This window comes from Pipistrellus kuhlii, unplaced genomic scaffold (assembly GCF_014108245.1).
Source record: "Pipistrellus kuhlii isolate mPipKuh1 unplaced genomic scaffold, mPipKuh1.p scaffold_m20_p_3, whole genome shotgun sequence".
NCBI classification, from domain to species: domain Eukaryota; kingdom Metazoa; phylum Chordata; class Mammalia; order Chiroptera; family Vespertilionidae; genus Pipistrellus; species Pipistrellus kuhlii.
In genome coordinates this window covers 69,818,388-69,833,585 of record NW_023425529.1, presented here as the reverse complement: position 1 = coordinate 69,833,585, position 15,198 = coordinate 69,818,388, and positions in this window count along the sequence as shown.

The following is a 15,198-nucleotide window of genomic DNA, read 5'->3' as shown; positions in this document are numbered from 1 at the left end:
TCTTATAATACCTATGAATCACCACTATTAGATTATCAATGGTATATACTTGCCTAAATGTAATTTTGTTTTGAAGTATAGATTGTTTTATTTTCCCCATAGAACAACATTTCCAAAAGAAAAAAAAAAATTAAGAGAAAAACTAAAGTCATTAAAGCTTTGATCTCTTATTCATTTCGCTCAGTTTCAAAGTCAGGTTAGTTATAAAAGTTATAGACATGCCACACCATGTTTTATTTCTGCATTGTTTCTTCACTTTTATATAGAATTTGAGAATCATATCAAAGAAAATATTTTAAATAATTCCAGAATCTAAGTTAGAATGTTACAGCTTTTATGTATTTTTGAAATTTCCCGTCCTATAACTATCCAAGCTTTTTAAAGTGGTGATCTAAAAAAGAAGGACCAATTACCAAATATATTCAAATTGTGAAGTTATATATGCTCTGATCTAATTATTTGGCTTATGGGGGTCCTAATAAAATTAGTCAGGGAAAGTCTGTGCCTCAAAAAGTATATTTGAAAGCTCCTTTAAAAGGTGCAGAGATACTCAGAAGTCCCTTCATGAGGATTGTCTTTTCACTGGTAAGAGAATTATTCCTATTGTGAAATTAAAGCCTTTTTTTTGCCATAACTTGATATAAGAGCTCTTACTCCCCATAAAGAAGAAAGAAAGCAGAAAACGGCTAACAGTTACCATTACAATGGTTTCCCCAAAACTCACAGAAGAGGAAACCTCAAAATATGCAGATGTCACTAAAATGATATTCCTGCTTTCCTAATGAGACAGGGTTAGTTCAAGTAATTTTTATAGACAGAGCTTTATCAAATTTACTCAATTTAATAAGTTTGTTTATATATATATATATATATATATATATATATATACACTGTATATATATGTATATACTGTATATATATAGTATATATATAATGGAAAGGAGAAATAGGATGTTAAAACATTACATTTCTGTAATATAGAGTCATATTGAGTCACTGGGTCTACTATTATACAAATAATGTAGAAGGCTACGAATAGCCTTTTTTTATATAAATATACTTTATTGATTTTTTACAAAGAGGAAGGGAGAGGGATAGAGAGCTAGAAACATCGATGAGAGAGAAGCTTCAACCATCTGCCTCCTGCATGCCCCTCACTGGGGATGTGCCCGCAACTAATGCACATGCCCTTGACTGGAATAGAATCTGGGACCTTCCAGTTTGCAGGCCAACACTCTATCAATGGAGCCAAACCGGTTTCAGCAGGAATAGCCTTTGTTTGTTTTTTTTATTTGTTTTTTAAATCATGCCACATACATATACATCTACAGACAGGAGCTAGGACATATATCACTTAATTCAAGTAAATGAGGATATCAGATAATACTCATGACACTTTGTTGAGTATTGAAATGAAAACACAGATGAGTAGTAGAGAACCTCAGAATCATGGATAGCAGAACTCATTATAAAAAGAAGTTAAATTTCACCATTAGATTCTGTAAATCCACTTAAGTATAATCAAGATCTCAAGATTTTCTTATGAAACTTAACAAGATTGTGGTGATGTATATTTTGTATCAGATAACATGAGAGTACTCTAGATATAGGTAAAAAACAATAATCCCATTTAAAATTTGGCAAATTAAATACAGAGGCAATTAACAAAAAAATAGAGAAAGCATATATAGTTAAATATAGTAGGACTTGTCAGAGATCAAAGAATTATAAATGAAAACAATAATGGAATATCATTTTTCCAGTCAATGTAAAAAAAAAAAGAAGAGGAAAAAGAGGAAGAAGAAGGGGAATAGGAGGAGGAGGAGAGGAGGAGGAAGAAGAAGAAGAATCATCAAAGACTTGTGGAAGTGCGGTGAAATAGGCTCCAACAGGGAAATGTTTCACAGTCCATATCAAAATTTAAAATATTTACAACTTTTGACATAGCAATTTCATAACTTGGAACCCTACCCTTCAGAAATAAACACAAAAAAATAAAGATAGATAGAATTCAACATTTTTTTCCAGCAAAGAACTAGAACTGTAAACCTCCCAAGTTTAACATGAGAATTTGTCTTTAGATTTTTATATTTTCAAAAGAAATACATAAAGATGTAAATGAATTAAAAGACTTATAAATACATAGAGAACAATCTTAAAAAATGTTAACAATAACAAAAGCAAAATATTTTTTAAAAACAAATAGTAATCACTATAACAACATAACAACATAATAATAATTATGGTACCATGTTATGTGTTATTCACTGATTTATCTCAGTTAATCATCATAGCAACCTTGTGACTATGAGGTGCATTTAACAAATATGGAATCTGAGGATAAATAACACAGTTTAACTATTACATTATGGAGTGTAAACAGGGATGAGAGTGAATGCTCAAGTTAGGGTAGATTTCCAGTTTTTATTATTGTGTTATTGAAATTTTTAAGAAAGAACATATTTATATTAATTTAACAAACAAAAAAAAGAAGAACTAAAGGGATTCCAAACTACTTATAGTACATCACATAAGAGGTTAAATAATCCAATATAATAAGAGAGTAATATGCAAATTGACCGAACAGTGGAACTACGGGTCTCTGTGATGCACATTGATCGCCAGGGGGGCAGACACAGTTGTAGAAGCTGCCCCCTGGTGGTCATTGTACTCCCACAGGGGAGCGCTGCTCAGCCAAAAGCTGGGCTGATGGCTGGCGAGCACAGTAGGGGTGGCAGGAGCCTCTCCTGCCTTCACGGCAGCCTTAAGGGTCCGAGTGTTAAGCAGGCCTAATCCAGCCATTGAATATCCCGCAAGTAGGGCTCCTGGATGGCAAAAGGGCACTCCCCCACCCCCAAGCACAAATTTTGTGCACTGGGTTTCTAGTATAAACTATAATGTGATAATAAGGTTTCAAATAAGAGAGAAATTCTGACAATAAGAAAATCATTCATAAAGGAGGTAGTATTTGAGGTGAATTTCTGGAACAGCAAAGAATGGCTTAACAGTATCTGAATACATACAGTGTGGGTAAAAATTAGGTTTACAGTTGTAAGCACATGAAATACAGAGTTTAATCTTATTATTTATTTATTATTGCACAAGAGGCCTGGTGCATGAAATTTGTGCACTGGGGGTTGGGAGGGGGGCCAGGGGGATGTCCCTCAGTCCAGCCTGCACCCTCTCCAATATGGAATCTCTTGGGGGATGTCTGACAGGGATTAGGCCTAGCCAGCAGTTGGACATCCCTCTCACAATCTGGGACTACTGGCTCCTCACTGCTCATCTGCCTGCCTACCTGATTGCCCCTAACCACTTCTGCCTGTCAGCCTGATCACCCCCTGACTGCTCTCCTGCTGGCTTGATTAACACCTAACTGCTCCCCTGTTAGCCCAATCACCCCTAACTGCCCTCTGTTGCCAGCCTTATCTTGCCCCTAACTGCCCTTCCCTGTTGGCCTGATCACCCCTAACTGCCCTCTCCTGCTGGCCTGGTCTCGTCCTCAACTGCCCTCCTCTGCCAGCCAATTTGGTTCTGATTGGTCAGTTTTTATGCTAGTCAGTGTCAAATCTCTGCCTCCTAGGAAGCCATTGGCTCCTCACAGTTGATCCAGTTTTAGTTCTGATTGGTCAGTTTCTATGCCAGTCAGTATCTCTGGGCCTAATAACAGTGCCTATTTAGAAAGGTGAGGCTGATCAGCAGCCCCTATGGAGGTCTGGAGAGAAATGAAGGTGCAGCTGCTGATCAGGCCCAGAGCTAAAGAGAGGCAAGTGCTGATCAACAGCTGCCACAGAGGCTACATATCAGACCCTGCTTCTCTCTTCAGGCCTCTCTCTGGGCCTGATTCGCAGCCTCCTCAGCAGTCAGTGCTGGGTCACCGTCCTACACCCATAACAGTCAGTGCTGGGTTGCCATGACAACCTATGGCTGACTGCAGGACTGACTTCTGTTGTAGTTAGTTGGTCGAGCCTCCCAGTCGTGAATGTGATGAGTCCAGGGTTTTTATATATTAAGATTACTTTCCATATGAACAACTGTCAACCTACTATATTTAGCACAATAGCATGACAGATAAGAATAGAGCTGAAGAAAGCTGCAAATGATTCTGTTATATCCCAGACAAGATTAGATATAGTAGGAGATAAGTCTGGAGAGATAAGAGGGCTGGAAGCATTTTGATTTAATATTAGAAAATCAGCCCTTTGGAGTAACTAAAACACAGATTCTCCTAAGAGGTGATTTGCAATCTATAAGCCATAGATCCTTGGAAGTGGGCAAAGTTTTTGGAAGAAGTTCAAAAATTCATGTATGAAATAATATTTTTTAAAATTGTCTGAAATAAGCCAGTCAGAGAAAGAGAAGTAACATATGATTTCACTCACTTGTGGAATTTAATGAACAAACTGACTAACATGCAAAATAGAGACAGACTTACAGAGAACAGGCTGATAGCTCTGGTTGAGGGGTAGGGGGTGAGAGGGGATTGAGCAATAGAGAAAGAACTCATGAACACTGACAACAGTGGAGAGGGGAGAGTGGAAGAGGGTAAAATAAAGAGAAAATAAAAACATTTAAAATATACCTCCCAAAAAAATTGTCTATAGTCTCTAAATGTTTTGAATTTTTAATTGTGCCTGCTTTCAAACAGATGCCACAATGAAAAAAGGTTTCTTTTTTTTTTTTTTTTTTTTTTTTTTTTTTTCATCTGTTCTCCAATTTTGCTTCCCCACTCCGTGGGCTGTGTATAGTTCCTCAAGATTGAAGTGAGGGAAGAAAAAATGGGACAGGAACATCTCTCTTGACTGACACAGATGTAATTTGGTATTGGTTTCCTCTAGGCTTGTGAGTGCAAAACAATTATTTCTTTTTACTCAGTTTTTCAGAGCACTTCAATTGCTAGGAAATGCCCAGCAGTTACCTCAGCCCAGGTTTTGTCTCCTGTAGATAAAGGTCCTTACTAGTCGTTAAGCAATTCTATAAGGACACTATATTTGGGGCACTTCACTTCGCTTAAACAAAATCTTACATTTTTTTATTTGTTTGTTTTGTTTTTTCTTAACCTGAAAAACACAAGGTCATATTTGGCCTGGAATAACAAGGTATACAAGGTGTTCCCTAAGCCAGTGTTTCCCAACCTTCTCTCATGATGAGAATCACCTGGTGGAGTTGTTAAAACACAGATTCCTGAATCCCAACTAAGAAGTGCTAAACTAGAATTTTTGAGAACATATAGGTAAAATTGCATACCTAACTTAGTGCTCTGTATATAAAATCTGTCTTAGAGCACTAGTTAAGTATACAATTTTACCTATATGTTCCCAAAAATTCTAGTTTAGCACTTCTTAGTTGGGATTCAGGAATCTGTGTTTTAACAACTCCACAAGGTGATTCTCATCATGAGAGAAGGTTGGGAAACACTGCCCTAAGCTACTGTGTCTGTGCTTTCTCAGGTGTGGGTAGAGCACTTTCTTCTCGGCAGCCTACAGTTATTTGAGACACAGCTGAAGTTCTTCAACCAGTCTCCTGGAAGTCCTTCTAGGTTTAAGTGAGAAGGAAACAGCCTCTTCAAGATGTGGGAGGGGTCAACAACATTCTAGCAATGCTTTCCAAAGAAATTCTTCCCCCAAATTTGGTCACATCTGTGCCTACACTACAATATACTTTGTAGATGAGGGGCTGAAGATGACAAAACACATTTACGGCACCCCTCCTTTGTAAGCCCTATTGAGTTATTATATCCTTGCTTAGGAATGTAGAGATATTAGAAATAAATTGTCTTGGGTCTTCTAAAAACTAACATTGAATAAAGGTTTAATATCCAGCTATAGACCTAAATCAGAAGTTTGAAATGAAGCTTAATAAATTAAAATGGTCACTAATAGATATGGTTCATAAACACTAATCCTATATAATAAAAGGTTAATATGCAAATAGACCAAACAGTGGAACAACCGGAACAACCAAACAACCAAACAACCAAACAACCAATCACTATGATGTGCACTGACGACAAGGGGGCACACGAGTGGAATATAGCGGCATTGGCGGTAGGAGGCAGAGCACGGAAATAGTAGGCATAGGCCACAGTGGGATGGTGGAGCAGGTGAGCAGGGGTGCCAGACCAACGTGGGGTGCCAGTTGCTATCATCAAGGCAAGCCTCTGGTGGTTACTGAAAACTCTTTTCTTCCACGTGCCATGGACCGCCGGGTGCTCACACCCACTGCCAGTGCTGGCCCCACTCGCACCCACAGTCAGCGCCAGAGCTGCCGCTTGTACCCACTGCCACGCCCAATTGTTCGGTGCCAAAAGTGGGTATGAGTGGCAGCTGCTGGTCCCAATCACCTCTCAAGGATTCTCCACCTTCCCCTGCTCCTGAGGGGCAGGGCAATTGGAGCAGCAACCACCATTCACACCAGCCAATTGCACTGGCCCCAGTAGCTCCATGTCATCAGCAGGTACAAGCTGCGCTGGCACCATCACCACATGAGAGCAGTGGAGGTGGGAGTGAGGCTGCAGGCAGACAGGGGGCCGGGGTGTGGTGGGAAGGGCCAGGCAGGGGCCGAGAAAATGGACTAAAACCCGCCCCTGTGCCTGCTGTAGCCTTGTGGTTCACAGTTCCTTTCAAGGCGCACCAATTCATGCACTGGGCCCCTAGCATGGTATATAATATATGGTATATAGCATATACCACTCACTATCAAAGTCTCCAGGTCACACCAGGTTCCAAATCTTTCTAAAGTTTCACCCTAACTTTTCATGTTTTCTTCTTGGAACTTCATTAATACAAATTTTCTTGAGCTTGGCTACACTCTCTATTTTTCTATTTTTCTTCTGTCTCCACACCTCTGCACATGCTGTTTTCCTACATTAAATACATTAATAATCTTTGACAAATATATACTCTGTGTGGCCATCCCTCCAATCAAGTCATCAAACATTTACTTCACACCAGAAAATTCTCTCCTGCCCCTTTGCAGCAAATTCACTCCCCTTCCCCCACCTTAGGCTACCACTATTTTGAATTCTATCACAGTGGATTAGTTTTGTCTATTCTAGAACTTTATATATTTTTATATAAATCATACTGCAGAGATTGGTAAACTATGGCTCATGGGCAAAATCCAGCTTGGCAGCTGTTTTTAAAAACAAAACTTTATTAGAACATAGCTACACTCACTTGTATGAATCTTGTCTATCACTGATTTCATGCCACAGTGGTAGGCCTGAGAAGTTGTGATAGAGACCATATGGCACAGAAAACCTAAAATACAATTCTTACAGAAAACTTTTGCCAGCCTTCATCATATAGTATGTACAATTTGTGTCTGGCTTTTAGCACTAAGCATGTTTTAGAGAATTCACCCATATTTTACATATATTGATATATATATTATTAATTTTTACAGAGAGGAAGGGAGAGGGACAGAGAGTTAGAAACATTAATGAGAGAGAAACATTGATTAACTGCATCCTGAACACTCCCTACTAGGGATGTGCCCACAACCAAGGTACATGCCCTTGACCAGAATCGAACCTGGGACCCTTTAGTCCTCAGGCTGACACTCTATCCACTGAGCCAAATGAGTTAAGGCTACATTTTTTCTTTACTGTATCAGCTATTCACCTCTTTATTGTTGAGTAGTATTACATTCTGCAAATATAACACAATTTGTTTATCAAGTCCTCTGTTGATTAAAATATGTGTTGTTTTAAGTTTTGGCTATTAAAAATTATATATATATATATATATATATATATATATAATATGTCACAAATAATATAAGTAGAATGCTGAAATATAAATAGAATGTTTTTTTGAAAAATAGATGTGTTTAATGTTGCCAAAACTCAATTGCCTTTTTTTTAATGTTTTATTTTTTTTATGTAACCTAAGAAAATCTGTTTATTCCAAGGTCATAAAGAATCTGAACTATGTGTTTTGTAGAAATATTGTATTTTTTTGCTTTTCCATGTATACCACTGTATAAAGTAGTAGGTTGATGTTTATTTTTTCATGCAGATACTCAGTGTCTCAACACCACTTGTTGAAAATTATAATTTCTTCCAATAAATTACATTAGTAAGTTTGTAGAAAATCAATTAATAAAATATATGTGGATCTACTTCTGGAATTTCTCTTCCATTTCATTAACATATATGTTTTTCTAAAGAGTAAATCTAGAGTCAGGCAGTTTAAAGTGCTCTATGTAAATTTAAAATATCTTTTATTTTCTACCAAAATGGTAAAATGATTCTTCTGTCTTTTTAAATTTTTATTGCCTTGATTACTCAGCTGGATTTAAAGAGAATGGCCACCATGATAATGTTGAGTTTTCCAATCTATGAATTTAGTCTATTGCATTATTTGTTTATATTTCTTTCATTTTTCTTAGCAATGCTTAGTAGTTTCCAGTTTATAGTTCTGCATAACTTTTGTTTAATCAAATCCTACATATTTTACTGGAAACACTTCTATATTTTTATTTTATTTTCAATTTTTAGTTGAAGGATATAAAAACAGATGTTTTAAATGTAGACCTTCTATTCTGTGGGTTTGCTAATTTGACTTCTTAATTCTAATAGTATTTGATGGACATCTTGTGATGCTCTACATAGATAATTTTGTCTGTTTATAGAGTTTTAATTTTTTCATTTCAAACTTTGTTTCTTTTTCCCTTAGCTTTAGTAGAGTGGGATTACATCCAAGGAATCCATTGTGTATTTTATTTAATATATCAAACATTGAAAACATGAATCACTCTCCAGATTTCTGTGTCCTTTCTAGTCAACAACCAAAAAATTATACATATTTTTAGCTTTTGGTTTAGGCAGTCTCTCACTCCCAATATCAATTTCACTATTGGTCAAGTGTGTTATAAAACAACCCCAGCATCTCAGTGGCTTACTACATCACATATTTATTTTTGTTTATATTATATACCAGCTGGCTGGTTGAAGCTCTGTCCGTGCTGTGAGCTCCACTCTGCATATTCTTCATCCAGATTAAAAAAGTAGCCCCAATAAGGCACATACCCACTGCAGTGTCTTATACCATCTCTCTTTGTTAAGGTGATAACTGTTTCTCAGAATCTTATTCTCTCTAAAGCTCCATGTTGGAATTGGCCAGAAGATGATTTTTGCTTGATGTTCACAAAACAGAAGTAAAATAGTGACCATTACTCTCTGAAGAATATCAAAGTAAGTACCATAATTGATACATGGGGAAATGCTGGGTACATTCTAATTTATTTATGCTCTTTTTTGCTCTGCATGTAATTATCCTTCCTGAATGCTATCTTGTTAACCAACAGCGCCTCAGGCTCACCAGAGAATGTTTGGTTGTGAATATACATGGCAAAGTACCTCCCCACCATCTTCCCCTTCTGTGGTTGGATATGTTTGATGTCTCAGATTTTTTAAAAAGGGACAGTTACTATGAGTTTTGTAGGATAAGGAATTTAAGAATTAGAACTTATACAAGTGTGGAAAGAGATGAAAAATTGATGGTCTAACAGAGATTTTTGAGGATCAGAGAAAAAGTCATTGTAAATTTGAGAAGTCTGGCACATCTGAACACAAAAGGGGAAGCTTGTGGAAAGGGAGGGAAACCTGGTAAGGCTGTGGAGTCTGGGGATGGGAAGGACTTAACTGAAGTGCCATTGAAGAAGCAGAGTGATGAACATGAACCTGAACAAAATATAAATAGAATTAAGAGCAGGGATCAAGCCATCTATGCTACAGTGGATGATGATGCATCATAAGACAATTTATTTGTCTTAGTGTATATGTAGATATATGATTTTTAAGACCATATTTTTTTTAATTGGGCTTTTGACTCAATTCAAAAAAATATTTAATTGTGTAATTAGGAAGTTCACATAAAGAATTGCATTTTTTTTTTTTTTTTTTTTTTTGCTATTACAATATATACAAACATACGGGGAGGAGATCAACCAAAGGACTTGTGTGCATACATATGGGCCTAGCCAGTGGCCATGGACAACAGGGTTTGGCGGGGGGGGCATATCTAGGGAGGGGTTAGGGATGGGAATGGGGGAATAAGGACAATTATGTGAGACCATAATCAATAAAAAAATAAAAATAATAAAATTTCATATACTTAAAAAATACAGTGATTGCTTGGTTGTGGCATATATCATCGCTATTCACATTTCATTTGCATTAGTCAAAATAGTTCACATGGCCAAGATGAACATCACTGGGATGGGGAAGAACACTTGCACATGGATATGAGTGTATGAATATTTTCACAATAATATACTTTACCATCCTTACCTATTCTTGAAGCAATCACTAGCTTATATGTTTGGATTAAGCATCAAAAGCCCTCAGCAAGGCTTGGAGATGAACGCAATCCCACAAAAATCACAAGGCTGACAAAATGGGAAGAATATGTTCCAAAGTCAATTCAGGATGTAGCTTTAAGGAAAAGAAAAATCTATAATATGAGTAACAGTGACTCACAAGTGTCTACTGTGATTAATTGCTAACTAATCAAATAATTGTTCATTTCATAGTAAAGTTTTAATTATCCTTAAATTATCTTTTTATATCCCTTTTTGAAATCCAGAATTAAATATCTCCCTGGTGTGATGTTAGCAATATGGCTGAATAAAAAACTTCCCTCTTATATCCTTCCTGAGAACAACAATTTGGCACCCAGCCAGAGATGAAAGTACCTTTGTGGGAGCTGTAGAATACAGCACCATATGTAAAGGAGCCTGAGAGGAGTCTCACCCTCCTGTGTGCTAGGTAACAGACATGCACATCTTGGTCCCAGCTATGGATCTTACACTGGCCTGTGAACTGGCCCCAGCCCCTATCAGGAGTCCTTGGAGGACACTATCCTCTCTAATAAAGAGGGGATATGCAAATATACCATCACACTGTCACAAAGATACTATCTAATAAAGAGGGAATATGCAAATTGACCATCAAACTGTCACAAAGATGGTGGCATCCACAGTGGAGGCAGGGTTTCCATAACATAAGATGGCTGTCCCCCTGGTGGAGGCTGAGTTCCTGTAATGAGCCTTAAGGAGCAATCAGCAGGGACTTGAGGCTGTGTGGCGCTGGGCCAGTGCAGGAGACCTGACCCTGGGCCCCACCACCACCAGCGTCAGGACAGGGGACTTCAGGCTGGATCCCCAGCCCAGCAGGGCTTGATGGAGGACCTCAGGCCATGCCTCATCCTGTGTACTGAGTCATGAGTTTTACAACTGGGAAATAGGATGTCCCAGTGGTAGTTAGGGCTTTTGGAGGGCATTAAAGAGATGGACATCCTACTAACCCATATTGAGGACTCCAAGAAGAAGCTTGCCCAAAAGCCACTTAAGATTTAGCACCCACAGATCTGCCTAATTGGCCAATGGTCACCCCCATTTGCTCCCCATACCTCATCCACATACGTGCTCACCCTGTGGCCAGATCTTTGTCCATGTTTCTATCAGCATTGAGAGCAAGTTTTAACATATAGCTAGTGATGACATTCAGTAACCAGAAAGATTATGTGGGCAAGGGAAAGACAACAAACTTTAGCTTTACCACTGCCTCTGCCTTTTTGAAAGCAAAAGAGAGGCTGTCAGCACCAAGCATGGTGCACTGTAGGATCAAGAAAAGGGATATAATCTTAAGAATTTTACTACAAAAGGAAACAAGAAATATAGGGCAGGTATGTCCATAAATGATCTGATAAAGCTTCAGAATTCTTAACAGGGCTAACAGAAAGTTTTTGTTTGTTTGTTTGTTTGTTTGTTTGCTTTTCCCAAAGTCAGTTAATAAAGACTAGATGAAAGGAATGCTACTTCAAAAGTGAAAACAGCACCACAAGACTTCAAGGAACATAAGAAATTAAGAAAAGATTACACCACCAAAAGTTCACAATAATCTTCCAGTAACTGACTCCTGAGATGTGGAGATCTAAAGTTTATCCAAGTTTACCTGTTTTCAAGAAGCTCGATGAGCTACAAGAAAATTCAATGAAATCAGAAAAACAATATATAAAAAAATGAGAAGTTTAACAAAGAGATAGAAATTATAAAAAGAATCACACAAAAATTATAAAGTTGAAGAGTATAATGAATGAAAATAAAAATGCAAGAGAGCATTTAAGCAGAATGGATCAAATAATACTAAATAATCTGTTAATTACATGATAGAACCTTTGAAATTATCTAGTCAGAGAACAGAGAAAAAAAATTTAAAAAGAAAGCCTCTGTGATCTAGAACAAGAGTAAGAAACTTTTTTTCTGATAAGAGTCATTTAGATATTTATGACATCATTAGCAGCCCATACAAAATTATCAACTTAAAAATTAGCCCACTATATGTGGTCAAACATTGCATTAATTCACCCCTACTGCCTTTGCAATGCCATACCAAAGGATTTCATGGGCTTTATACAGTTCATGGGCCAGATGTTCCCCACCCCTGATGTAGAGGATAGCATTAAAAAAATTACTTTTTTAAAAAATATATTTTTATTGATTTTTTCAGAGAGGAAGAGAGATGGATAGAGAGTTAGAAACATTGATGAGAGAGAATCACCAATCAGCTGCCTCTTGCACACCCCCTACTGAGGATGTGCCCACAACCAAGGTACATGCCCTTGACCAGAATTGAACCCGAGACCTTTCAGTTCACTGAGCCAAATAATTTTTGGCAAAAATTATTTTTAAATGTATTTTTTATTGATTTCAGAGAATAAGGGAGACACAGAGAGAGATAGAAACATCAGTGATAAGAGAGAATCATTGATTGGCTGCCACCTGCCTACTGGGAATTAAACCCACAACCTGGGCATGTGCCCTTGACCTGAATCAAACTTGGGACCCTTCAATCTGCAGGTTGATGCTCTATCCATTGAGCCAAACTGGCTAGGACAGAAACAATTTTCTAATTATGGAAGTCCTAGAAAGAGAAGAGAGGGAGAAGGGGACAGAGTGCTTATTTAAAGAAACAATGGCTTATAATTCCTCAAATTGTTATAGATATCTGGATATCTCTTAACAGATCCTCTCTAAGACATATTATAGTAAAAGTATCAAATATCAAGGACAAAAAGTATCTTGGAAACAATAAGAAAAGAAGCTTATAACTAATAAGGTAACCCCCATAAGGCTGTGAGAAGATTTCTCAGCATAAACTTTACATGCCAGGAAAGAGTGAACTGATATATTCTAAGTTCTGAGGGTTTAAAAAAAATCAACAAATATTCTATCCAGCAAAGTTGTCCTTCATGTGAGATAGACCTTGAAAGAAAAGTTTATGGAGTTCATCACAATTAGATGTGCTTTATAGTAAATATTGAAAGAAGTTCTTCAAGTTGAAATTAAAGGACACAAATAAGGAACATGAAAATATATAAAAATATATATAACAAACTGGTAAAGTTAAATATGCTGTATAGTCAACTTCAGGATAATCTAATGCTGCAATATGATGGTATTTTAAATGCATAACACTAGTATAAAGGCTAAAGGTCAAAAATTCTCTACAAGGCTAAAAGTTCTTCCTTAAAAATAACTATAGCTATAATACTTTGTTAATGAACACAATATAAAAAGAATTCAATTGTGACATCAAAAATATAAAAATAAAATAAGTAAAAGGGTAAACTTTTGTATGTAATCAGTTAAGGTGTTATTGGTGTAGAATAGACTGTTATAATTACATTATGTTTTATCTAAGTCTTATGGTAACCACAAAGCAAAAACTCACACTAGATACACAAAATACTAGAGAGGGAAGGTATAAAGCATACCACTATGCAATATCATCAATTCACAAAGGAAAATAGCGAGAGGAAGAAAGAAACAAGGCAATTACAAAACATCCAAAAAATGATTAATGAAATAACAGTAATAAGTTATTACCTATCAAAAATTAATCCAAATGTAAATTGATTAAATACTCTAATCCAAAGGTATAAAGTGACTGAATAAATTCGTGTGGGATTTTTCTTAAGACCAACCTATATGCTGCCTATAAGAGACACACTTAAGCTTTCAATATATATAGACTCAAAGTAAAGAGATGGAAAAACATATTTCATGCAAAATGAAGCAAGGGTACCTATACTTATATCTGAAAAATATACTCTTTAAGTAAAAAAAATGTAACAAGAGATGGTAATGGTAATTATAGAATGATAAAAGGGTCATTTGCCAAGAGGATATAACAATTATTAATGTACATTTACTAAACATCAGGGCAGCTAAATATTTTAAGCAAATACTAATAGCTCTGAAGAGAGAAAACAACAGTATAATAAGAGTAGGGAACACAAATACCACACTTTCAACAATGAATAGGTCATTCAGACAGAAAATCATTAAGGAAACATTATATTTAAACTATACTTATAACAAATGAATCTAACAGATATTTACAGAGTATTCCATCCAACAGCAGCAGAAAACATATTCTTCTAAGTGCACATGGAACATTTTTCAGGATAATTCATATGGTATGTCACAAGCCAGTTCTTAACAAATTTTTGAAAATTGAAATCATACCTAGTGTCTTTACTGACCACAATGGTATGAAACTAGAAATCATAAACAGGAGGAAAATTGGAAAATTCACAAATATGTGGAAATCAAACAGAACACTCCTGAACATCCAATGGGTTAAAGAAGAAATCAAATAGAAACCAGAAACAATTTTCAAACAAGTAAAAGTGGAAACACAAGATATCAAAACATATAGGATGCTGCAACAACAATTCTAAGAGGAAGTTTACAGTGACAAATATTGGGTCGGCAGCTAAGTAATTGCGGGTTCCACACATATATGGCTTCAGTTGAATTTTTAGGTTTGCAGACGTAGTACAAATGTAAAACACATTTTGTTATTTGATAGTTGGCTATTCAGCTGTTAATCAGTAAAAAAAGTTTTTTGATCTGTTTTGTAGTTTTCGTTTGGCGTTCGTTGAAAAATGGAAAATCAAAAGGAACATTTTCGTCATATTTTGCTTTTTTATTTCCGCAAAGGGAAAAACGCATCGCAAGCTCATAAAAAGTTATGTGCTGTTTATGGTGATGAAGCCTTAAAAGAACGGCAGTGTCAAAATTGGTTTGCCAAATTTCGTTCTGGTGATTTTTCACTCAAAGATGAAAAACGCTCTGGTCGTCCAGTTGAAGTTGATGACGCCCTAATCAAAGCAATAATCAATT